The sequence below is a fragment of the Rhinoderma darwinii genome, unplaced genomic scaffold (assembly GCF_050947455.1).
Source record: "Rhinoderma darwinii isolate aRhiDar2 unplaced genomic scaffold, aRhiDar2.hap1 Scaffold_3453, whole genome shotgun sequence".
Classification (NCBI taxonomy): Eukaryota; Metazoa; Chordata; class Amphibia; order Anura; family Rhinodermatidae; genus Rhinoderma; species Rhinoderma darwinii.
Genome location: NW_027463445.1, coordinates 44,846 through 64,849, shown reverse-complemented (window position 1 = coordinate 64,849; position 20,004 = coordinate 44,846). Strand labels below are relative to the sequence as shown.

Sequence of the window (20,004 nt, the reverse complement as noted above, 5' to 3'; positions counted from 1 at the left end):
CATAATAAAAATTCAACCGCATCACGGATTCCCAGACAGTCTCCCACACTGGTACTAGCGAGGCCTTAAGCTGTGTAACTTCTGCGATCTGACGAGAGCAGGCACATTCAGCTTAGAATGGCCATTGACATTAAAAGCCTTAATCCATAGTCCTATTTAATCTATTGTAAAACAAAATCTAAACAACATAATAAAAAGTCAACCGCACCACGGATTCCCAGACAGTCTCCCACACTGGTACTAGCGAGGCCTTAAGCTGTGTAACTTCTGCGATCTGACAAGAGCAGGCACATTCAGCTTAGAATGGCCATTGACATTAAATGCTTTAATCCATAGTCCTCTTTAATCGATTGTGAAACAAAATCTAAACGACATAATAAAAAGGCAACCGCACCACGGATTCCCAGACAGTCTCCCACACTGGTACTAGCAAGGCCTTAAGCTGTGTAACTTCTGTGATCTGACGAGAGCAGGCACATTCAGCTTAGAATGGCCATTGACAATAAATGCTTTAATCCATAGTCCTTTTTAATCGATTGTGAAACAAAATCTAAACGACATAATAAAAAGTCAACCGCACCACGGATTCCCAGACAGTCTCCCACACTGGTACTAGCGAGGGCTTAAGCTGTGTAACTTCTGCGATCTGACGAGAGCAGGGACATTCAGCTTAGAATGGCCATTGACATTAAATGCTTTAATCCATAGTCCTTTTTAATCGATTGTGAAACAAAATCTAAACGACATAATAAAAATTCAACCGCACCACGGATTCCCAGACAGTCTCCCACACTGGTACTAGCGAGGCCTTAAGCTGTGTAACTTCTGCGATCTGACGAGAGCAGGGACATTCAGCTTAGAATGGCCATTGACATTAAATGCTTTAATCCATAGTCCTTTTTAATTGATTGTGAAACAAAATCTAAACGACATAATAAAAATTCAACCACACCACGGACTCCCAGACAGTCTCCCACACTGGTACTAGTGAGGCCTTAAGCTATGTAACTTCTGCGATCTGACGAGAGCAGGCACATACAGCTTAGAATTGCCATTGACGTTAAATGCTTTAATCCATAGTCCTATTTAATCTATTGTGAAACAAAATCTAAACGACATAATAAAAAGTCAACCGCACCACGGATTCCCAGACAGTCTCCCACAATGGTACTAGCGAGGCGTTAAGCTGTGTAACTTCTGTGATCTAACGAGAGCAGGCACATTCAGCTTAGAATGGCCATTGACATTAAACGCTTTAATCCATAGTCCTTTTAAATCGATTGTGAAACAAAATCTAAACGACATAATAAAAAGTCAACCGCACCACGAATTCCCAGACAGTCTCCCACACTGGTACTAGCGAGGCCTTAAGCTGTGTAACTTCTGCGACCTGACGAGAGCAGGCACATTCAGCTTAGAATGGCCATTGACATTAAAAGCCTTAATCCATAGTCCTATTTAATCTATTGTGAAACAAAATCTAAACAACATAATAAAAAGTCAACCACACGACAGATTCCCAGACAGTCTCCCACACTGGTACTAGCGAGGCCTTAAGCTGTGTAACTTCTGTGATCTGACGAGAGCAGGGACATTCAGCTTAGAATGGCCATTGACATTAAATGCTTTAATCCATAGTCCTTTTTAATCGATTGTGAAACAAAATCGAAACGACATAATAAAAATTCAACCGCACCACGGATTCCCAGACAGTCTCCAACGCTGGTACTAGCGAGGCCTTAAGCTGTGTAACTTCTGCGATCTGACGAGAGCAGGGACATTCAGCTTAGAATGGCCATTGACATTAAATGCTTTAACCCCTTCCCGCTCCTTGACGTACTATTACGTCATGGCAGCTGTATCGTTCGCGCTCCATGACGTAATAGTACGTCACGGGAGTAACGGCCGTTTCGGCCGTCCTCCCGACACATACAGGAGCTGTGACGCTGCTGTCTTGTTCAGCAGCTGTCACAGCTCCTACAGCGGGGACCGATCGCTGTGTCCCCGCTGATTAACCCCTTAAAAGCCGCGTTCTATAGAGATCGCGGCTTTTTAGGGGTTAAGCTGCCATCGCCAGCCTGCTACGCGATAGCGGCCGGCGATGGTGACTATGGCAACCGGACACCAAACAATGGCGTCCGGCTATGCCATAGACGGAAGCCTAGTGGGTCCTGACAACGTCAGGACCCACTATGCTTGCTGTCAGTGAGTAGCTGACAGTTCTAATACACTGCACTACGCATGTAGTGCAGTGTATTAGAATAGCGATCAGGGCCTCCTGCCCTCAAGTCCCCTAGTGGGACAAAGTAATAAAGTTAAAAAAAAGTTAAAAAAAGATGTGTAAAAATAAGAAAATAAAAGTTTTAAAAGTAATAAAAGTAAAAGTCCCACTTTTTCCCTTATCAGTCCTTTATTATTAATAAAAATATATAAACAAACAAATAAACTATACATAATTGGTATCGCCGCGTCCGTAACGGCCTGAACTACAAAATTATTTTGTTATTTATCCCGCACGGTGAACGCCGTAAAAAAAAATATTAATAAACCGTACCACAATCACAATTGTTTGGTCACTTCACCTCCCAAAAAATGGAATAAAAAGAGATCAAAAAGTCGCATGTACCTAAAAATGGTCCTGATGGAAAATACAGTTCGTTACGCAAAAAATAAGTCCTCGCACGGCTTTATTGATTGAAAAATAAAAACGTTCTGGCTCTTAGAATAAGGAACACAAAAAGTGAATGATTGTTCCGGACATGATTGAAACCGGACATGGTGCCTAATAAAAAAGAGGGCTCAAAATCCGCTAGGTGCTCCTTTGCTTCGGAGGCCGGTGCTTCAGTCCATTACCGCACTAGGGCCACATGTGGGATATTTATCAAAACTGCAGAATCTGGGTAATAAGTATTGAGTTGCGTTTCTCTGATAAATCCTTTTGTGTTATAAAAAAAATGGTATAAAAAGAGTAAATTTCACCTCTACTTTGCTCTAAATTTCTGTGAAACACCTAAAGGGTTCATAAACTTTCTACATGCTGTTGTGAATACTTTGAGGGGTCTAGTTTCTAAAATGGGGTATTTGATAGGGGTTTCTAATATATGGGCCCCTCAAAGCAACTTCAGAAATGAACTGGAACCTAAAAAAATAAATAAATGAGGCAATACTTCGCTTCTTACATTATACTGATAATGAGCCGTGCCCACTCCGAGATGACCCCAGTTTTGACCGTTTGTATAAACGGAGACCCCTATTAGACCGTTCCAGTGCCCGGTTTTCCCAAGCATACACCCCCGAGAATTGTTTTTCTATTGATGAGTCCCTGGTACATTTTAAAGGGAGGGTTCAATTCCGCCAGTACCTGCCAGGTAAGAGGGCAAGGTATGGCGTGAAGATGTATAAGCTGTGCGAGAGTGCATCAGGGTATACCTACAGGTTTAGGATATATGAAGGAAAGGCCACCCCCAAACCAGACTGCATCCTGGACTACAATAGGTACATGGGAGGGATGGACTTGTCAAATCAAGTCCTGAAGCCCTACAGCGCCATGCGGTGTGGTATAAGAAGCTGGCCGGGCACATCATACAGATGGCTTTGTACAATGCGTATGTGCTACGTCGATGTGCAGGCCAGAGGGGAACTTTCCTGGAATTTCAAGATCTAATCTTTAGGGACCAGGAAGGGGGGGCACCCAGTACTTCTGGAAGCGAGGCCACACGCATCGTACCAGGGCAACACTTTCCAGGAGAAGGTCCCCAAACCGGTGGAAAGGGAAAGAGTCAAAAGAGGTGCAGAGTCTGCTATAAGAGGGGGATAAGGAAGAACACAATATACCAATGTGACACGTGTCCCGAAAAACCAGGGCTCTGTATAAAAGATTGTTTTAAAATGTATCATACATCCCTTGATTTTTAATTTACCCTGATGCACTCCGCACAGCTTACCCCCCTCATCTTTCCCTTCTGAGCCCTGCCGTATGCCCAGGCAGCTGATAACAGCCACATGTAGGGTATTGTCGTACCCAGGAGAACCCACATTACAATTTAAGGGGTGTATATCTCCGGTGGCGCATGCTGGGCACACTATATTGGACACTGAAATGGCATATACATATATAAAATTGCAAATCTCACACTGCACCATCTGCTGCGCATTATCTTTTACACAGTACCTGTGGGGTCAAAATGCTCACTACACCTCTAGATGAATGTCTTAAGGGGTGTAGTTTTTAAAATGGGGTCACTTCTCGGGGGTTTCAACTGTACTGGTACCTCAGGGGCTTCTGCACACATGACTTAGCACCAGAAAAGCTCCAGTAGGCCAAATGGTGGTCCTTTCCTTCTGAGCCCTCCCATGGGCCCAAAGGGCAGTTTATCACCACAAATGGGGTATTGCCGCACAAAGGACAAATTGGGCAACAAAATGGGGTATGTTGTTCCTTGTGAAAATAAGAAATTTTGATCAAAAATGACAGCTTATTGGAAAAAATATCATTTTTTTCATTTCACAGCCCAATTCAAATAGGTGCTGTGAAAAAACTGCGGTCAAAATGATAACAAAAACCATAAATGAATTCCTTGAGGGGTGTAGTTTCCAAAATGGGGTCACTTCTGGTGGGTTTCCATTGCTTTGATACCTCTGGGGCTCTGCAAATGCGACATGGCACCCGAAAACCAATCCAGCAAAATCTGGACTCCAACAAACACATAGCGCTCCTTTCCTTCTGAGCCCTCCCATGGGCCCAAACGGCAGTTTATCACCACAAATGGGGTATTGCCGCACTAAGGACAAATTGGGCAACAAAATGGGGTATGTTGTTCCCTGTGAAAATAAGAAAATTTGATCAAAAATGACATTTTATTGGAAAAAATATCATTTTTTTCATTTCACAGCCCAATTCAAATAGGTGCTGTGAAAAAACTGTGCGGTCAAAATGATAACAAAAACCATAAATGAATTCCTTGAGGGGTGTAATTTCCAAAATGGGGTCACTTCTGGTGGGTTTCCATTGTTTTGATACCTCAACGCCTCTTCAAACCTGGCATGCTGCCTAAAATATATTCTAATAAAAAAGAGGCCTCAAAATGCACTAGGTGATTCTTTGCTTCTAGGGCTTGTGTTTTAGTCCACGAGCGCAGTAGGGCCACATGTGGGACATTTCTAGAAACTGCAGAATCTGGACAATACATATTTAGTAGTGTTTCTCTGGTAAAACCTTCTCTGTTACTAAAAAAAAATTGAATAAAATTGAAATTCAGCAGAAAAAATGAAATTTGCAAATTTCATTTCCACTTTGCTTTAATTCCTGTGAAATGCCTGAAGGGTTAAAAAACTTTCTATATGCTGTTTTGAATACTTTGAGGAGTCTAGTTTTTAAAATGGGGTGTTTTATGGGGGTTTCTAATACATAGGCCCCTCAAATCCACTTCAGAACTGAACTGGCACCTTCAAAAAAAGGCTTTTGCAATTTTCTTAAGAATATGAGAAATTGCTGTTTATGTTCTAAGCCTTGTAACGTCCAAGAAAAATAAAATAATGTTCAAAAAACGATGCCAATCTAAAGTAGACATATGGGAAATGTGAACTAGTAACTATTTTTGGTGGTATAACCGTCTGTTTTACAAGCAGATGCATTTAAATTCTGAAAAATGCTATTTTTTGTAAATTTTCTCTAAATTTTGCATTTTTTCACAAATAAAGACTGAATATATCGACCAAATTTTACCACGAACATGAAGCCCAAGGTGTCACGAGAAAACAATCTCAGAATCGCTTGGATAGGTTTAAGCATTCCGACGTTATTACCACATAAAGTGAAATATGTCAGATTTGAAAAATGGGCTCTGAGCCTTAAGGCCCAAACTAGGCTGCGTCCTTAAGGGGTTAATCCATAGTCCTTTTTAATCGATTGTGAAACAAAATCTAAACGACATAATAAAAATTCAACCGCACCACGGATTCCCAGACAGTCTCCCACACTGGTACTAGCGAGGCCTTAAGCTGTGTAACTTCTGCGATCTGACGAAAGGAGGCACATTCAGCTTAGAATGGCCATTGACGTTAAATGCTTTAATCCATAGTCCTATTTAATCTATTGTGAAACAAAATCTAAACGACATAATAAAAAGTCAACCACACCACGGATTCCCAGACAGTCTCCCACACTGGTACTAGCGAGCCGTTAAGCTGTGTAACTTCTGCAATCTAACGAGAGCAGGCACATTCAGCTTAGAATGGCCATTGACATTAAACGCTTTAATCCATAGTCCTTTTTAATCGATTGTGAAACAAAATCTAAACGACATAATAAAAAGTCAACCGCACCACGGATTCCCAGACAGTCTCCCACACTGGTACTAACGAGGCCTTAATCTGTGTAACTTCTGCGATCTGACGAGAGCAGGCACATTCAGCTTAGAATGGCCATTGCCATTAAAAGCCTTAATCCATAGTCCTATTTAATCTATTGTGAAACAAAATCTAAACAACATAATAAAAAGTCAACCGCACCACAGATTCCCAGACAGTCTCCCACACTGGTACTAGCGAGGCCTTAAGCTGTGTAACTTCTGCGATCTGACGAGAGCAAGCACATTCAGCTTAGAATGGCCATTGACATTAAAAGCCTTAATCCATAGTCCTATTTAATCTATTGTGAAACAAAATCTAAACAACATAATAAAAAGTCAACCGCACCACGGATTCCCAGACAGTCTCCCAAACTGGTACTAGCGAGGCCTTAAGCTGTGTAACTTCTGCGTTCTGACGAGAGCAGGCACATTCAGCTTAGAATGGCCATTGACATTAAAAGCCTTAATCCATAGTCCTATTTAATCTATTGTGAAACAAAATCTAAACAACATAATAAAAAGTCAACCGCACCACGGATTCCCAGACAGTCTCCCACACTGGTACTAGCGAGGCCTTAAGCTGTGTAACTTCTGCGATCTGACGAGAGCAGGGACATTCAGCTTAGAATGGCCATTGACATTAAATGCTTTAATCCATAGTACTTTTTAATCGATTGTGAAACAAAATCTAAACGACATAATAAAAATTCAATCGCACCACGGATTCCCAGCCAGTCTCCCACACTGGTACTAGCGAGGCCTTAAGCTGTGTAACTTCTGCGATCTGACGAGAGCAGGCACATTCAGCTTAGAATGGCCATTGACATTAAATGCTTTAATCCATAGTCCTTTTTAATCGATTGTGAAACAAAATCTAAACGACATAATAAAAAGTCAACCGCACCACGGATTCCCAGACAGTCTCCCACACTGGTACTAGCGAGGCGTTAAGCTGTGTAACTTCTGCGATCTGACGAGAGCAGGCACATTCAGCTTAGAATGGCCATTGACATTAAATGCTTTAATCCATAGTTCTTTTTAATCGATTGTGAAACAAAATCTAAACTACATAATAAAAAGTCTCCCACACTGGTACTAGCGAGGCGTTAAGCTGTGTAACTTCTGCGATCTAACGAGAGCAGGCACATTCAGCTTAGAATGGCCATTGCCATTAAATGCTTTAATCCATAGTCCTTTTTAATCGATTGTGAAACAAAATCTAAACGACATAATAAAAAGTCAACCGCACCACGGATTCCCAGACAGTCTCCCACACTGGTACTAGCGAGGCCTTAAGCTGTGTAACTTCTGCAATCTGACGAGAGCAGGGACATTCAGCTTAGAATGGCCATTGACATTAAATGCTTTAATCCATAGTCCTTTTTAATCGATTGTGAAACAAAATCTAAACGACATAATAAAAATTCAACTGCACCACGGATTACCAGACAGTCTCCCACACTGGTACTAGCGAGGCCTTAAGCAGTGTAACTTCTGCGTTCTGACGAGAGCAGGCACATTCAGCTTAGAATGGCCATTGACGTTAAATGCTTTAATCCATAGTCCTATTTAATCTATTGTGAAACAAAATCTAAACGACATAATAAAAAGTCAACCGCACCACGGATTCCCAGACAGTCTCCCACACTGGTACTAGCGAGGCCTTAAGCTGTGTGACTTCTGCGATCTGACGAGAGCAGGCACATTCAGCTTAGAATGGCCATTGACATTAAATGCTTTAATCCATAGTCCTTTTTAATCGATTGTGAAACAAAATCTAAACGACATAATAAAAAGTCAACCGCACCACGGATTCCCAGACAGTCTCCCACACTGGTACTAGCGAGGCCTTAAGCTGTGTAACTTCTGCGATCTAACGAGGGCAGGCACATTCAGCTTAGAATGGCCATTGACATTAAATGCTTTAATCCATAGTCCTTTTTAATCGATTGTGAAACAAAATCTAAACGACATAATAAAAAGTCAACCGCACCACGGATTCCCAGACAGTCTCCCACACTTGTACTAGCGAGGCCTTAAGCTGTGTAACTTCTGCGATCTGACGAGAGCAGGCACATTCAGCTTAGAATGGCCATTGACATTAAAAGCCTTAATCCATAGTCCTATTTAATCTATTGTGAAACAAAATCTAAACGACATAATAAAAAGTCAACTGCACCACGGATTCCCAGACAGTCTCCCACACTGTTACTAGCGAGGCCTTAAGCTGTGTAACTTCTGCGATCTGACGAGAGCAGGCACATTCAGCTTAGAATGGCCATTGACATTAAATGCTTTAATCCATAGTCCTTTTTAATCGATTGTGAAACAAAATCTAAACGACATAATAAAGAGTCAACCACACCACGGATTCCCAGACTGTCTCCCACACTGGTACTAGCGAGGCCTTAAGCTGTGTAACTTCTGCGATCTGACGAGAGCATGGACATTCCGCTTAGAATGGCCATTGACATTAAATGCTTTAATCCATAGTCCTTTTTAATCGATTGTGAAACAAAATCTAAACGACATAATAAAAATTCAACCGCACCACGGATTCCCAGACAGTCTCCCACACTGATACTAGCGAGGCCTTAAGCTGTGTAACTTCTGCGATCTGACGAGAGCAGGCACATTCAGCTTAGAATGGCCATTGACGTTAAATGCTCTAATCCATAGTCCTATTTAATCTATTGTGAAACAAAATCTAAACGACATAATAAAAAGTCAACCGCACCACGGATTCCCAGACAGTCTCCCACACTGGTACTAGCGAGGCGTTAAGCTGTGTAACTTCTGCGATCCAACGAAAGCAGGCACATTCAGCTTAGAATGGCCATTGACAAATGCTTTAATCCATAGTCCTTTTTAATCGATTGTGAAACAAAATCTAAACGACATAATAAAAAGTCAACCGCACCACAGATTCCCAGACAGTCTCCCACACTGGTACTAGCGAGGACTTAAGCTGTGTAACTTCTGCGATCTGACGAGAGCAGTCACATCCAGTTTAGAATGGCCATTGACGTTAAATGCTTTAATCCATAGTCCTATTTAATCTATTGTGAAAAAAAATCTAAACGACATAATAAAAAGTCAACCGCACCACGGATTCCCAGACAGTCTCCCACAATGGTACTAGCGAGGCCTTAAGCTGTGTAACTTCTGCGATCTGACGAGAGCAGGCACATTCAGCTTAGAATGGCCATTGACATTAAAAGCCTTAATCCATAGTCCTATTTAATCTATTGTGAAACAAAATCTAAACAACATAATAAAAAGTCAACCACACCACAGATTCCCAGACAGTCTCCCACACTGGTACTAGTGAGGCCTTAAGCTGTGTAACTTCTGCGTTCTGACGAGAGCAGGCACATTCAGCTTAGAATGGCCAGTGACGTTAAATGCTTTAATCCATAGTCCTATTTAATCTATTGTGAAACAAAATCTAAACGACATAATAAAAAGTCAACCGCACCACGGATTCCCAGTCAGTCTCCCACACTGGTACTAGCGAGGCCTTAAGCTGTGTAACTTCTGCGATCTGACGAGAGCAGGCATATTCAGCATAGAATGGCCATTGACATTAAAAGCTTTAATCCATAGTCCTTTTTAATCGATTGTGAAACAAAATCTAAACGACATAATAAAAAGTCAACCGCACCATGGATTCCCAGACAGTCTCCCACACTGGTACTAGCGAGGCCTTAAGCTGTGTAACTTCTGCGATCTGACGAGAGCAGGGACATTCAGCTTAGAATGGCCATTGACATTAAGTGCTTTAATCCATAGTCCTTTTTAATCGATTGTGAAACAAAATCTAAACGACATAATAAAAAGGCAACCGCACCACGGATTCCCAGACAGTCTCCCACACTGGTACTAGCGAGGCCTTAAGCTGTGTAACTTCTGCGATCTGACGAGAGCAGGCACATTCAGCTTAGAATGTCCATTGACATTAAATGCTGTAATCCATAGTCCTTTTTAATCGATTGTGAAACAAAATCTAAACGACATAATAAAAAGTCAACCGCACCACGGATTCCCAGACAGTCTCCCACACTGGTACTAGCGAGGCCTTAAGCTGTGTAACTTCTGCGTTCTGACGAGAGCAGGCACATTCAGCTTAGAATGGCCACGGACGTTAAATGCTTTAATCCATAGTCCTATTTAATCGATTGTGAAACAAAATCTAAACGACATAATAAAAAGTCAACCGCACCACGGATTCCCAGACAGTCTCCCACACTTGTACTAGCGAGGCCTTAAGCTGTGTAACTTCTGCGATCTGACGAGAGCAGGCACATTCAGCTTAGAATGGCTATTGACATTAAAAGCCTTAATCCATAGTCCTATTTAATCTATTGTGAAACAAAATCTAAACAACATAATAAAAAGTCAACTGCACCACGGATTCCCAGACAGTCTCCCACACTGGTACTAGCGAGGGCTTAAGCTGTGTAACTTCTGCGATCTGACGAGAGCAGGCACATTCAGCTTAGAATGGCCATTGACATTAAATGCTTTAATCCATAGTCCTTTTTAATCGATTCTGAAACAAAATCTAAACGACATAATAAAAAGTCAACCTCACCACGGATTCCCAGACAGTCTCCCACACTGGTACTAGCGAGGCCTTAAGCTGTGTAACTTCTGCGATCTGACGAGAGCAGGGACATTCCGCTTAGAATGGCCATTGATATTAAATGCTTTAATCCATAGTCCTTTTTAATCGCTTGTGAAACAAAATCTAAACGACATAATAAAAAGTCAACTGCACCACGGATTCCCAGACAGTCTCCCACACTGGTACTAGCGAAGCCTTAAGCTGTGTAACTTCTGCGATCTGACGAGAGCAGGGACATTCAGCTTAGAATGGCCATTGACATTAAGTGCTTTAATCCATAGTCCTTTTTAATCGATTGTGAAACAAAATCTAAACGACATAATAAAAAGGCAACCGCACCACGGATTCCCAGACAGTCTCCCACACTGGTACTAGCGAGGCCTTAAGCTGTGTAACTTCTGCGATCTGACGAGAGCAGGCACATTCAGCTTAGAATGTCCATTGACATTAAATGCTGTAATCCATAGTCCTTTTTAATCGATTGTGAAACAAAATCTAAACGACATAATAAAAATTCAACCGCACCACGGATTCCCAGACAGTCTCCCACACTGGTACTAGCGAGGCCTTAAACTGTGTAACTTCTGCGTTCTGACGAGAGCAGGCACATTCAGCTTAGAATGGCCACGGACGTTAAATGCTTTAATCCATAGTCCTATTTAATCGATTGTGAAACAAAATCTAAACGACATAATAAAAAGTCAACCGCACCACGGATTCCCAGACAGTCTCCCACACTTGTACTAGCGAGGCCTTAAGCTGTGTAACTTCTGCGATCTGACGAGAGCAGGCACATTCAGCTTAGAATGGCTATTGACATTAAAAGCCTTAATCCATAGTCCTATTTAATCTATTGTGAAACAAAATCTAAACAACATAATAAAAAGTCAACTGCACCACGGATTCCCAGACAGTCTCCCACACTGGTACTAGCGAGGGCTTAAGCTGTGTAACTTCTGCGATCTGACGAGAGCAGGCACATTCAGCTTAGAATGGCCATTGACATTAAATGCTTTAATCCATAGTCCTTTTTAATCGATTGTGAAACAAAATCTAAACGACATAATAAAAAGTCAACCTCACCACGGATTCCCAGACAGTCTCCCACACTGGTACTAGCGAGGCCTTAAGCTGTGTAACTTCTGCGATCTGACGAGAGCAGGGACATTCCGCTTAGAATGGCCATTGATATTAAATGCTTTAATCCATAGTCCTTTTTAATCGATTGTGAAACAAAATCTAAACGACATAATAAAAATTCAACCGCACCGCGGATTCCCAGACAGTCTCCCACACTGATACTAGCGAGGCCTTAAGCTGTGTAACTTCTGCGATCTGACGAGAGCAGGCACATTCAGCTTAGAATGGCCATTGACGTTAAATGCTCTAATCCATAGTCCTATTTAATCTATTGTGAAACAAAATCTAAACGACATAATAAAAAGTCAACCGCACCACGGATTCCCAGATAGTCTCCCACACTGGTACTAGCGAGGCGTTAAGCTGTGTAACTTCTGCGATCTAACGAGAGCAGGCACATTCAGCTTAGAATGGCCATTGACATTAAATGCTTTAATCCATAGTCCTTTTTAATCGATTGTGAAACAAAATCTAAACGACATAATAAAAAGTCAACCGCACCACAGATTCCCAGACAGTCTCCCACACTGGTACTAGCGAGGCCTTAAGCTGTGTAACTTCTGCGATCTGACGAGAGCAGTCACATTCAGCTTAGAATGGCCATTGACATTAAAAGCCTTAATCCATAGTCCTATTTAATCTATTGTGAAACAAAATCTAACCTACATAAGAAAAAGTCAACCGCACCACGGATTCCCAGACAGTCTCCCACACTGGTACTAGCGAGGCGTTAAGCTGTGTAACTTCTGCGATCTGACGAGAGCAGGCACATTCAGCTTAGAATGGCCATTGACATTAAAAGCCTTAATCCATAGTCCTATTTAATCTATTGTGAAACAAAATCTAAACGACATAATAAAAAGTCAACTGCACCACGGATTCCCAGACAGTCTCCCACACTGTTACTAGCGAGGCCTTAAGCTGTGTAACTTCTGCGATCTGACGAGAGCAGGCACATTCAGCTTAGAATGGCCATTGACATTAAATGCTTTAATCCATAGTCCTTTTTAATCGATTGTGAAACAAAATCTAAACGACATAATAAAGAGTCAACCACACCACGGATTCCCAGACAGTCTCCCACACTGGTACTAGCGAGGCCTTAAGCTGTGTAACTTCTGCGATCTGACGAGAGCAGGGACATTCCGCTTAGAATGGCCATTGACATTAAATGCTTTAATCCATAGTCCTTTTTAATCGATTGTGAAACAAAATCTAAACGACATAATAAAAATTCAACCGCACCACGGATTCCCAGACAGTCTCCCACACTGATACTAGCGAGGCCTTAAGCTGTGTAACTTCTGCGATCTGACGAGAGCAGGCACATTCAGCTTAGAATGGCCATTGACGTTAAATGCTCTAATCCATAGTCCTATTTAATCTATTGTGAAACAAAATCTAAACGACATAATAAAAAGTCAACCGCACCACGGATTCCCAGACAGTCTCCCACACTGGTACTAGCGAGGCGTTAAGCTGTGTAACTTCTGCGATCCAACGAAAGCAGGCACATTCAGCTTAGAATGGCCATTGACAAATGCTTTAATCCATAGTCCTTTTTAATCGATTGTGAAACAAAATCTAAACGACATAATAAAAAGTCAACCGCACCACAGATTCCCAGACAGTCTCCCACACTGGTACTAGCGAGGCCTTAAGCTGTGTAACTTCTGCGATCTGACGAGAGCAGTCACATCCAGTTTAGAATGGCCATTGACGTTAAATGCTTTAATCCATAGTCCTATTTAATCTATTGTGAAAAAAAATCTAAACGACATAATAAAAAGTCAACCGCACCACGGATTCCCAGACAGTCTCCCACAATGGTACTAGCGAGGCCTTAAGCTGTGTAACTTCTGCGATCTGACGAAAGCAGGCACATTCAGCTTAGAATGGCCATTGACATTAAAAGCCTTAATCCATAGTCCTATTTAATCTATTGTGAAACAAAATCTAAACAACATAATAAAAAGTCAACCACACCACAGATTCCCAGACAGTCTCCCACACTGGTACTAGTGAGGCCTTAAGCTGTGTAACTTCTGCGTTCTGACGAGAGCAGGCACATTCAGCTTAGAATGGCCATTGACGTTAAATGCTTTAATCCATAGTCCTATTTAATCTATTGTGAAACAAAATCTAAACGACATAATAAAAAGTCAACCGCACCACGGATTCCCAGTCAGTCTCCCACACTGGTACTAGCGAGGCCTTAAGCTGTGTAACTTCTGCGATCTGACGAGAGCAGGCATATTCAGCTTAGAATGGCCATTGACATTAAATGCTTTAATCCATAGTCCTTTTTAATCGATTGTGAAACAAAATCTAAACGACATAATAAAAAGTCAACCGCACCATGGATTCCCAGACAGTCTCCCACACTGGTACTAGCGAGGCCTTAAGCTGTGTAACTTCTGCGATCTGACGAGAGCAGGGACATTCAGCTTAGAATGGCCATTGACATTAAGTGCTTTAATCCATAGTCCTTTTTAATCGATTGTGAAACAAAATCTAAACGACATAATAAAAAGGCAACCGCACCACGGATTCCCAGACAGTCTCCCACACTGGTACTAGCGAGGCCTTAACCTGTGTAACTTCTGCGATCTGACGAGAGCAGGCACATTCAGCTTAGAATGTCCATTGACATTAAATGCTGTAATCCATAGTCCTTTTTAATCGATTGTGAAACAAAATCTAAACGACATAATAAAAATTCAACCGCACCACGGATTCCCAGACAGTCTCCCACACTGGTACTAGCGAGGCCTTAAGCTGTGTAACTTCTGCGTTCTGACAAGAGCAGGCACATTCAGCTTAGAATGGCCACGGACGTTAAATGCTTTAATCCATAGTCCTATTTAATCGATTGTGAAACAAAATCTAAACGACATAATAAAAAGTCAACCGCACCACGGATTCCCAGACAGTCTCCCACACTTGTACTAGCGAGGCCTTAAGCTGTGTAACTTCTGCGATCTGACGAGAGCAGGCACATTCAGCTTAGAATGGCTATTGACATTAAAAGCCTTAATCCATAGTCCTATTTAATCTATTGTGAAACAAAATCTAAACAACATAATAAAAAGTCAACTGCACCACGGATTCCCAGACAGTCTCCCACACTGGTACTAGCGAGGGCTTAAGCTGTGTAACTTCTGCGATCTGACGAGAGCAGGCACATTCAGCTTAGAATGGCCATTGACATTAAATGCTTTAATCCATAGTCCTTTTTAATCGATTCTGAAACAAAATCTAAACGACATAATAAAAAGTCAACCTCACCACGGATTCCCAGACAGTCTCCCACACTGGTACTAGCGAGGCCTTAAGCTGTGTAACTTCTGCGATCTGACGAGAGCAGGGACATTCCGCTTAGAATGGCCATTGATATTAAATGCTTTAATCCATAGTCCTTTTTAATCGATTGTGAAACAAAATCTAAACGACATAATAAAAAGTCAACCGCACCACAGATTCCCAGACAGTCTCCCACACTGGTACTAGCGAAGCCTTAAGCTGTGTAACTTCTGCGATCTGACGAGAGCAGGGACATTCAGCTTAGAATGGCCATTGACATTAAGTGCTTTAATCCATAGTCCTTTTTAATCGATTGTGAAACAAAATCTAAACGACATAATAAAAAGGCAACCGCACCACGGATTCCCAGACAGTCTCCCACACTGGTACTAGCGAGGCCTTAAGCTGTGTAACTTCTGCGATCTGACGAGAGCAGGCACATTCAGCTTAGAATGTCCATTGACATTAAATGCTGTAATCCATAGTCCTTTTTAATCGATTGTGAAACAAAATCTAAACGACATAATAAAAATTCAACCGCACCACGGATTCCCAGACAGTCTCCCACACTGGTACTAGCGAGGCCTTAAACTGTGTAACTTCTGTGTTCTGACGAGAGCAGGCACATTCAGCTTAGAATGGCCACGGACGTTAAATGCTTTAATCCATAGTCCTATTTAATCGATTGTGAAACAAAATCTAAACGACATAATAAAAAGTCAACCGCACCACGGATTCCCAGACAGTCTCCCACACTTGTACTAGCGAGGCCTTAAGCTGTGTAACTTCTGCGATCTGACGAGAGCAGGCACATTCAGCTTAGAATGGCTATTGACATTAAAAGCCTTAATCCATAGTCCTATTTAATCTATTGTGAAACAAAATCTAAACAACATAATAAAAAGTCAACTGCACCACGGATTCCCAGACAGTCTCCCACACTGGTACTAGCAAGGGCTTAAGCTGTGTAACTTCTGCGATCTGACGAGAGCAGGCACATTCAGCTTAGAATGGCCATTGACATTAAATGCTTTAATCCATAGTCCTTTTTAATCGATTGTGAAACAAAATCTAAACGACATAATAAAAAGTCAACCTCACCACGGATTCCCAGACAGTCTCCCACACTGGTACTAGCGAGGCCTTAAGCTGTGTAACTTCTGCGATCTGACGAGAGCAGGGACATTCCGCTTAGAATGGCCATTGATATTAAATGCTTTAATCCATAGTCCTTTTTAATCGATTGTGAAACAAAATCTAAACGACATAATAAAAATTCAACCGCACCACGGATTCCCAGACAGTCTCCCACACTGATACTAGCGAGGCCTTAAGCTGTGTAACTTCTGCGATCTGACGAGAGCAGGCACATTCAGCTTAGAATGGCCATTGACGTTAAATGCTCTAATCCATAGTCCTATTTAATCTATTGTGAAACAAAATCTAAACGACATAATAAAAAGTCAACCGCACCACGGATTCCCAGATAGTCTCCCACACTGGTACTAGCGAGGCGTTAAGCTGTGTAACTTCTGCGATCTAACGAGAGCAGGCGCATTCAGCTTAGAATGGCCATTGACATTAAATGCTTTAATCCATAGTCCTTTTTAATCGATTGTGAAACAAAATCTAAACGACATAATAAAAAGTCAACCGCACCACAGATTCCCAGACAGTCTCCCACACTGGTACTAGCGAGGCCTTAAGCTGTGTAACTTCTGCGATCTGACGAGAGCAGTCACATTCAGCTTAGAATGGCCATTGACATTAAAAGCCTTAATCCATAGTCCTATTTAATCTATTGTGAAACAAAATCTAACCTACATAAGAAAAAGTCAACCGCACCACGGATTCCCAGACAGTCTCCCACACTGGTACTAGCGAGGCGTTAAGCTGTGTAACGTCTGCGATCTAACGAGAGCAGGCACATTCAGCTTAGAATGGCCATTGACATTAAATGCTTTAATCCATAGTCCTTTTTAATCGATTGTGAAACAAAATCTAAACGACATAATAAAAAGTCAACGGCACCACGGATTCCCAGACAGTCTCCCACACTGGTACTAGCGAGGCCTTAAGCTGTGTAACTTCTGCGATCTGACGAGAGCAGGGACATTCAGCTTAGAATGGCCATTGACATTAAATGCTTTAATCCATAGTCTTTTTTAATCGATTGTGAAACAAAATCTAAACGACATAATAAAAATTCAACCGCACCACGGATTCCCAGACAGTCTCCCACACTGGTACTAGCGAGGCCTTAAGCTGTGTAACTTCTGCGTTCTGACGAGAGCAGGCACATCCAGCTTAGAATGGCCATTGACGTTAAATGCTTTAATCCATAGTCCTATTTAATCTATTGTGAAAAAAAATCTAAACAACATAATAAAAAGTCAACCGCACCACGGATTCCTAGACAGTCTCCCACACTGGTACTAGCGAGGCGTTAAGCTGTGTAACGTCTGCGATCTAACGAGAGCAGGCACATTCAGCTTAGAATGGCCATTGACATTAAATGCTTTAATCCATAGTCCTTTTTAATCGATTGTGAAACAAAATCTAAACGACATAATAAAAAGTCAACGGCACCACGGATTCCCAGACAGTCTCCCACACTGGTACTAGCGAGGCCTTAAGCTGTGTAACTTCTGCGATCTGACGAGAGCAGGCACATTCAGCTTAGAATGGCCATTGACGTTAAATGCTTTAATCCATAGTCCTATTTAATCTATTGTGATAAAAAATCTAAACGACATAATAAAAAGTCAACCGCACCACGGATTCCCAGACCGTCTCCCACACTAGTACTAGCGAGGCCTTAAGCTGTGTAACTTCTGCGTTCTGACGAGAGCAGGCACATCCAGCTTAGAATGGCCATTGACATTAAATGCTTTAATCCATAGTCCTTTTTAATCGATTGTGAAACAAAATCTAAACGACATAATAAAAAGTCAATGGCACCACGGATTCCCAGACAGTCTCCCACACTGGTACTAGCGAGGCCTTTAGCTGTGTAACTTCTGCGATCTGACGAGAGCAGGCACATTCAGCTTAGAATGGCCATTGACATTAAAAGCCTTAATCCATAGTCCTATTTAATCTATTGTGAAACAAAATCTAAACAACATAATAAAAAGTCAACCACACCACGGATTCCCAGACAGTCTCCCACACTGGTACTAGTGAGGCCTTAAGCTGTGTAACTTCTGCGTTCTGACGAGAGCAGGCACATTCAGCTTAGAATGGCCATTGACGTTAAAGGCTTTAATCCATAGTCCTATTTAATCTATTGTGAAACAAAATCTAAACGACATAATAAAAAGTCAACCGCACCACGGATTCCCAGACAGGCTCCCACACTGGTACTAGCGAGGCCTTAAGCTGTGTAACTTCTGCGATCTGACGAGAGCAGGCACATTCAGCTTAGAATGGCCATTGACATTAAATGCTTTAATCCATAGTCCTTTTTAATCGATTGTGAAACAAAATCTAAACGACATAATAAAAAGTCAACCGCACCACGGATTCCCAGTCAGTCTCCCACACTGGTACTAGCGAGGCCTTAAGCTGTGTAACTTCTGCGATCTGACGAGAGCAGGCATATTCAGCTTAGAATGGCCATTGACATTAAATGCTTTAATCCATAGTCCTTTTTAATCGATTGTGAAACAAAATCTAAACGACATAATAAAAAGTCAACCGCACCACGGATTCCCAGACAGTCTCCCACACTAGTACCAGCGAGGCCTTAAGCTGTGTAACTTCTGCGATCTGACGAGAGCAGGGACATTCAGCTTAGAATGGCCATTGACATTAAATGCTTTAATCCATAGTCCTTTTTAATCGATTGTGAAACAAAATCTAAACGACATAATAAAAAGTCAACCGCACCACGGATTCCCAGACAGTCTCCCACACTGGTACTAGCGAGGCCTTAAGCTGTGTAACTTCTGCGATCTGACGAGAGCAGGCACATTCAGCTTAGAATGTCCATTGACATTAAATGCTGTAATCCATAGTCCTTTTTAATCGATTGTGAAACAAAATCTAAACGACATAATAAAAAGTCAACCACACCACGCATTCCCAGACAGTCTCCCACACTGGTACTAGCAAGGCCTTAAGCTGCGTAACTTCTGCGATCTGATAAGAGCAGGGACATTCAGCTTAAAATGGCCATTGACATTAAATGCTTTAATCCATAGTCCTTTTTAATCGATTGTGAAACAAAATCTAAACGACATAATAAAAATTCAACAGCACCATGGATTCCCAGACAGTCTCCCACACTGGTACTAGCGAGGCCTTAAGCTGCGTAACTTCTGCGATCTGACGAGAGCAGGCACATTCAGCTTAGAATGGCCATTGACATTAAATGCTTTAATCCATAGTCCTTTTTAATCGATTGTGAAACAAAATCTAAACGACATAATAAAAAGTCAACCGCACCACGGATTACCAGACAGTCTCCCACACTGGTACTAGCGAGGAGTTAAGCTGTGTAACTTCTGCGATCTGACGAGAGCAGGCACATTCAGCTTAGAATGGCCATTGACATTAAAAGCCTTAATCCATAGTCCTATT

At 41.9% G+C, this 20,004-nt stretch overlaps 69 pseudogenes; all 69 read right to left on the bottom strand.

Moving 5' to 3' along the window:
- Nucleotides 1-10: 10 nt before the first annotated feature.
- LOC142706849 (5S ribosomal RNA) lies at nt 11-129 on the bottom strand (annotated as a pseudogene).
- A 67-nt stretch (nt 130-196) lies between these two features.
- On the bottom strand, nt 197-315 carry LOC142707267 (5S ribosomal RNA; annotated as a pseudogene).
- Nucleotides 316-382: 67 nt separating this feature from the next.
- Nucleotides 383-501, bottom strand: LOC142706836 (5S ribosomal RNA; annotated as a pseudogene).
- Nucleotides 502-568: 67 nt separating this feature from the next.
- On the bottom strand, nt 569-687 carry LOC142707393 (5S ribosomal RNA; annotated as a pseudogene).
- A 67-nt stretch (nt 688-754) lies between these two features.
- LOC142707322 (5S ribosomal RNA) lies at nt 755-873 on the bottom strand (annotated as a pseudogene).
- A 439-nt stretch (nt 874-1,312) lies between these two features.
- LOC142707135 (5S ribosomal RNA) lies at nt 1,313-1,431 on the bottom strand (annotated as a pseudogene).
- Nucleotides 1,432-1,684: 253 nt separating this feature from the next.
- LOC142707484 (5S ribosomal RNA) lies at nt 1,685-1,803 on the bottom strand (annotated as a pseudogene).
- Nucleotides 1,804-6,312: 4,509 nt separating this feature from the next.
- Nucleotides 6,313-6,431, bottom strand: LOC142707389 (5S ribosomal RNA; annotated as a pseudogene).
- Nucleotides 6,432-6,498: 67 nt separating this feature from the next.
- Nucleotides 6,499-6,617, bottom strand: LOC142707258 (5S ribosomal RNA; annotated as a pseudogene).
- Nucleotides 6,618-6,684: 67 nt separating this feature from the next.
- On the bottom strand, nt 6,685-6,803 carry LOC142707277 (5S ribosomal RNA; annotated as a pseudogene).
- Nucleotides 6,804-6,870: 67 nt separating this feature from the next.
- Nucleotides 6,871-6,989, bottom strand: LOC142707055 (5S ribosomal RNA; annotated as a pseudogene).
- Nucleotides 6,990-7,056: 67 nt separating this feature from the next.
- LOC142707346 (5S ribosomal RNA) lies at nt 7,057-7,175 on the bottom strand (annotated as a pseudogene).
- A 67-nt stretch (nt 7,176-7,242) lies between these two features.
- On the bottom strand, nt 7,243-7,361 carry LOC142707429 (5S ribosomal RNA; annotated as a pseudogene).
- A 226-nt stretch (nt 7,362-7,587) lies between these two features.
- Nucleotides 7,588-7,706, bottom strand: LOC142707317 (5S ribosomal RNA; annotated as a pseudogene).
- A 67-nt stretch (nt 7,707-7,773) lies between these two features.
- On the bottom strand, nt 7,774-7,892 carry LOC142706952 (5S ribosomal RNA; annotated as a pseudogene).
- A 67-nt stretch (nt 7,893-7,959) lies between these two features.
- LOC142707144 (5S ribosomal RNA) lies at nt 7,960-8,078 on the bottom strand (annotated as a pseudogene).
- Nucleotides 8,079-8,145: 67 nt separating this feature from the next.
- Nucleotides 8,146-8,264, bottom strand: LOC142707334 (5S ribosomal RNA; annotated as a pseudogene).
- Nucleotides 8,265-8,331: 67 nt separating this feature from the next.
- Nucleotides 8,332-8,450, bottom strand: LOC142707202 (5S ribosomal RNA; annotated as a pseudogene).
- Nucleotides 8,451-8,517: 67 nt separating this feature from the next.
- Nucleotides 8,518-8,636, bottom strand: LOC142707341 (5S ribosomal RNA; annotated as a pseudogene).
- Nucleotides 8,637-8,889: 253 nt separating this feature from the next.
- Nucleotides 8,890-9,008, bottom strand: LOC142707458 (5S ribosomal RNA; annotated as a pseudogene).
- A 436-nt stretch (nt 9,009-9,444) lies between these two features.
- On the bottom strand, nt 9,445-9,563 carry LOC142707015 (5S ribosomal RNA; annotated as a pseudogene).
- A 67-nt stretch (nt 9,564-9,630) lies between these two features.
- Nucleotides 9,631-9,749, bottom strand: LOC142707427 (5S ribosomal RNA; annotated as a pseudogene).
- A 67-nt stretch (nt 9,750-9,816) lies between these two features.
- Nucleotides 9,817-9,935, bottom strand: LOC142707305 (5S ribosomal RNA; annotated as a pseudogene).
- Nucleotides 9,936-10,002: 67 nt separating this feature from the next.
- Nucleotides 10,003-10,121, bottom strand: LOC142707368 (5S ribosomal RNA; annotated as a pseudogene).
- Nucleotides 10,122-10,188: 67 nt separating this feature from the next.
- On the bottom strand, nt 10,189-10,307 carry LOC142707479 (5S ribosomal RNA; annotated as a pseudogene).
- Nucleotides 10,308-10,374: 67 nt separating this feature from the next.
- LOC142707251 (5S ribosomal RNA) lies at nt 10,375-10,493 on the bottom strand (annotated as a pseudogene).
- A 67-nt stretch (nt 10,494-10,560) lies between these two features.
- Nucleotides 10,561-10,679, bottom strand: LOC142707238 (5S ribosomal RNA; annotated as a pseudogene).
- Nucleotides 10,680-10,746: 67 nt separating this feature from the next.
- On the bottom strand, nt 10,747-10,865 carry LOC142707328 (5S ribosomal RNA; annotated as a pseudogene).
- A 253-nt stretch (nt 10,866-11,118) lies between these two features.
- On the bottom strand, nt 11,119-11,237 carry LOC142707248 (5S ribosomal RNA; annotated as a pseudogene).
- A 67-nt stretch (nt 11,238-11,304) lies between these two features.
- On the bottom strand, nt 11,305-11,423 carry LOC142707478 (5S ribosomal RNA; annotated as a pseudogene).
- A 67-nt stretch (nt 11,424-11,490) lies between these two features.
- On the bottom strand, nt 11,491-11,609 carry LOC142706875 (5S ribosomal RNA; annotated as a pseudogene).
- A 67-nt stretch (nt 11,610-11,676) lies between these two features.
- Nucleotides 11,677-11,795, bottom strand: LOC142707237 (5S ribosomal RNA; annotated as a pseudogene).
- Nucleotides 11,796-11,862: 67 nt separating this feature from the next.
- On the bottom strand, nt 11,863-11,981 carry LOC142707326 (5S ribosomal RNA; annotated as a pseudogene).
- A 253-nt stretch (nt 11,982-12,234) lies between these two features.
- On the bottom strand, nt 12,235-12,353 carry LOC142706804 (5S ribosomal RNA; annotated as a pseudogene).
- A 67-nt stretch (nt 12,354-12,420) lies between these two features.
- LOC142707472 (5S ribosomal RNA) lies at nt 12,421-12,539 on the bottom strand (annotated as a pseudogene).
- A 67-nt stretch (nt 12,540-12,606) lies between these two features.
- On the bottom strand, nt 12,607-12,725 carry LOC142707399 (5S ribosomal RNA; annotated as a pseudogene).
- Nucleotides 12,726-12,792: 67 nt separating this feature from the next.
- On the bottom strand, nt 12,793-12,911 carry LOC142707428 (5S ribosomal RNA; annotated as a pseudogene).
- Nucleotides 12,912-12,978: 67 nt separating this feature from the next.
- LOC142707340 (5S ribosomal RNA) lies at nt 12,979-13,097 on the bottom strand (annotated as a pseudogene).
- Nucleotides 13,098-13,164: 67 nt separating this feature from the next.
- LOC142707493 (5S ribosomal RNA) lies at nt 13,165-13,283 on the bottom strand (annotated as a pseudogene).
- Nucleotides 13,284-13,350: 67 nt separating this feature from the next.
- LOC142707457 (5S ribosomal RNA) lies at nt 13,351-13,469 on the bottom strand (annotated as a pseudogene).
- A 250-nt stretch (nt 13,470-13,719) lies between these two features.
- On the bottom strand, nt 13,720-13,838 carry LOC142706876 (5S ribosomal RNA; annotated as a pseudogene).
- A 67-nt stretch (nt 13,839-13,905) lies between these two features.
- LOC142707245 (5S ribosomal RNA) lies at nt 13,906-14,024 on the bottom strand (annotated as a pseudogene).
- Nucleotides 14,025-14,091: 67 nt separating this feature from the next.
- On the bottom strand, nt 14,092-14,210 carry LOC142707038 (5S ribosomal RNA; annotated as a pseudogene).
- A 67-nt stretch (nt 14,211-14,277) lies between these two features.
- On the bottom strand, nt 14,278-14,396 carry LOC142707097 (5S ribosomal RNA; annotated as a pseudogene).
- A 67-nt stretch (nt 14,397-14,463) lies between these two features.
- Nucleotides 14,464-14,582, bottom strand: LOC142707367 (5S ribosomal RNA; annotated as a pseudogene).
- A 67-nt stretch (nt 14,583-14,649) lies between these two features.
- LOC142706894 (5S ribosomal RNA) lies at nt 14,650-14,768 on the bottom strand (annotated as a pseudogene).
- Nucleotides 14,769-14,835: 67 nt separating this feature from the next.
- LOC142706966 (5S ribosomal RNA) lies at nt 14,836-14,954 on the bottom strand (annotated as a pseudogene).
- Nucleotides 14,955-15,021: 67 nt separating this feature from the next.
- LOC142707236 (5S ribosomal RNA) lies at nt 15,022-15,140 on the bottom strand (annotated as a pseudogene).
- A 67-nt stretch (nt 15,141-15,207) lies between these two features.
- Nucleotides 15,208-15,326, bottom strand: LOC142707325 (5S ribosomal RNA; annotated as a pseudogene).
- A 253-nt stretch (nt 15,327-15,579) lies between these two features.
- On the bottom strand, nt 15,580-15,698 carry LOC142707344 (5S ribosomal RNA; annotated as a pseudogene).
- A 67-nt stretch (nt 15,699-15,765) lies between these two features.
- Nucleotides 15,766-15,884, bottom strand: LOC142707477 (5S ribosomal RNA; annotated as a pseudogene).
- A 253-nt stretch (nt 15,885-16,137) lies between these two features.
- Nucleotides 16,138-16,256, bottom strand: LOC142707235 (5S ribosomal RNA; annotated as a pseudogene).
- A 67-nt stretch (nt 16,257-16,323) lies between these two features.
- LOC142707460 (5S ribosomal RNA) lies at nt 16,324-16,442 on the bottom strand (annotated as a pseudogene).
- Nucleotides 16,443-16,695: 253 nt separating this feature from the next.
- Nucleotides 16,696-16,814, bottom strand: LOC142707456 (5S ribosomal RNA; annotated as a pseudogene).
- A 67-nt stretch (nt 16,815-16,881) lies between these two features.
- On the bottom strand, nt 16,882-17,000 carry LOC142707332 (5S ribosomal RNA; annotated as a pseudogene).
- A 67-nt stretch (nt 17,001-17,067) lies between these two features.
- Nucleotides 17,068-17,186, bottom strand: LOC142707398 (5S ribosomal RNA; annotated as a pseudogene).
- Nucleotides 17,187-17,253: 67 nt separating this feature from the next.
- On the bottom strand, nt 17,254-17,372 carry LOC142706902 (5S ribosomal RNA; annotated as a pseudogene).
- Nucleotides 17,373-17,439: 67 nt separating this feature from the next.
- Nucleotides 17,440-17,558, bottom strand: LOC142707197 (5S ribosomal RNA; annotated as a pseudogene).
- A 67-nt stretch (nt 17,559-17,625) lies between these two features.
- LOC142707139 (5S ribosomal RNA) lies at nt 17,626-17,744 on the bottom strand (annotated as a pseudogene).
- A 253-nt stretch (nt 17,745-17,997) lies between these two features.
- Nucleotides 17,998-18,116, bottom strand: LOC142706765 (5S ribosomal RNA; annotated as a pseudogene).
- Nucleotides 18,117-18,183: 67 nt separating this feature from the next.
- Nucleotides 18,184-18,302, bottom strand: LOC142707018 (5S ribosomal RNA; annotated as a pseudogene).
- Nucleotides 18,303-18,369: 67 nt separating this feature from the next.
- LOC142707321 (5S ribosomal RNA) lies at nt 18,370-18,488 on the bottom strand (annotated as a pseudogene).
- A 67-nt stretch (nt 18,489-18,555) lies between these two features.
- LOC142707106 (5S ribosomal RNA) lies at nt 18,556-18,674 on the bottom strand (annotated as a pseudogene).
- Nucleotides 18,675-18,741: 67 nt separating this feature from the next.
- Nucleotides 18,742-18,860, bottom strand: LOC142707180 (5S ribosomal RNA; annotated as a pseudogene).
- A 67-nt stretch (nt 18,861-18,927) lies between these two features.
- Nucleotides 18,928-19,046, bottom strand: LOC142707096 (5S ribosomal RNA; annotated as a pseudogene).
- A 67-nt stretch (nt 19,047-19,113) lies between these two features.
- LOC142707215 (5S ribosomal RNA) lies at nt 19,114-19,232 on the bottom strand (annotated as a pseudogene).
- Nucleotides 19,233-19,299: 67 nt separating this feature from the next.
- Nucleotides 19,300-19,418, bottom strand: LOC142707287 (5S ribosomal RNA; annotated as a pseudogene).
- A 67-nt stretch (nt 19,419-19,485) lies between these two features.
- Nucleotides 19,486-19,604, bottom strand: LOC142706905 (5S ribosomal RNA; annotated as a pseudogene).
- Nucleotides 19,605-19,671: 67 nt separating this feature from the next.
- On the bottom strand, nt 19,672-19,790 carry LOC142707130 (5S ribosomal RNA; annotated as a pseudogene).
- Between the last annotated feature and the right edge of the window lie 214 nt (nt 19,791-20,004).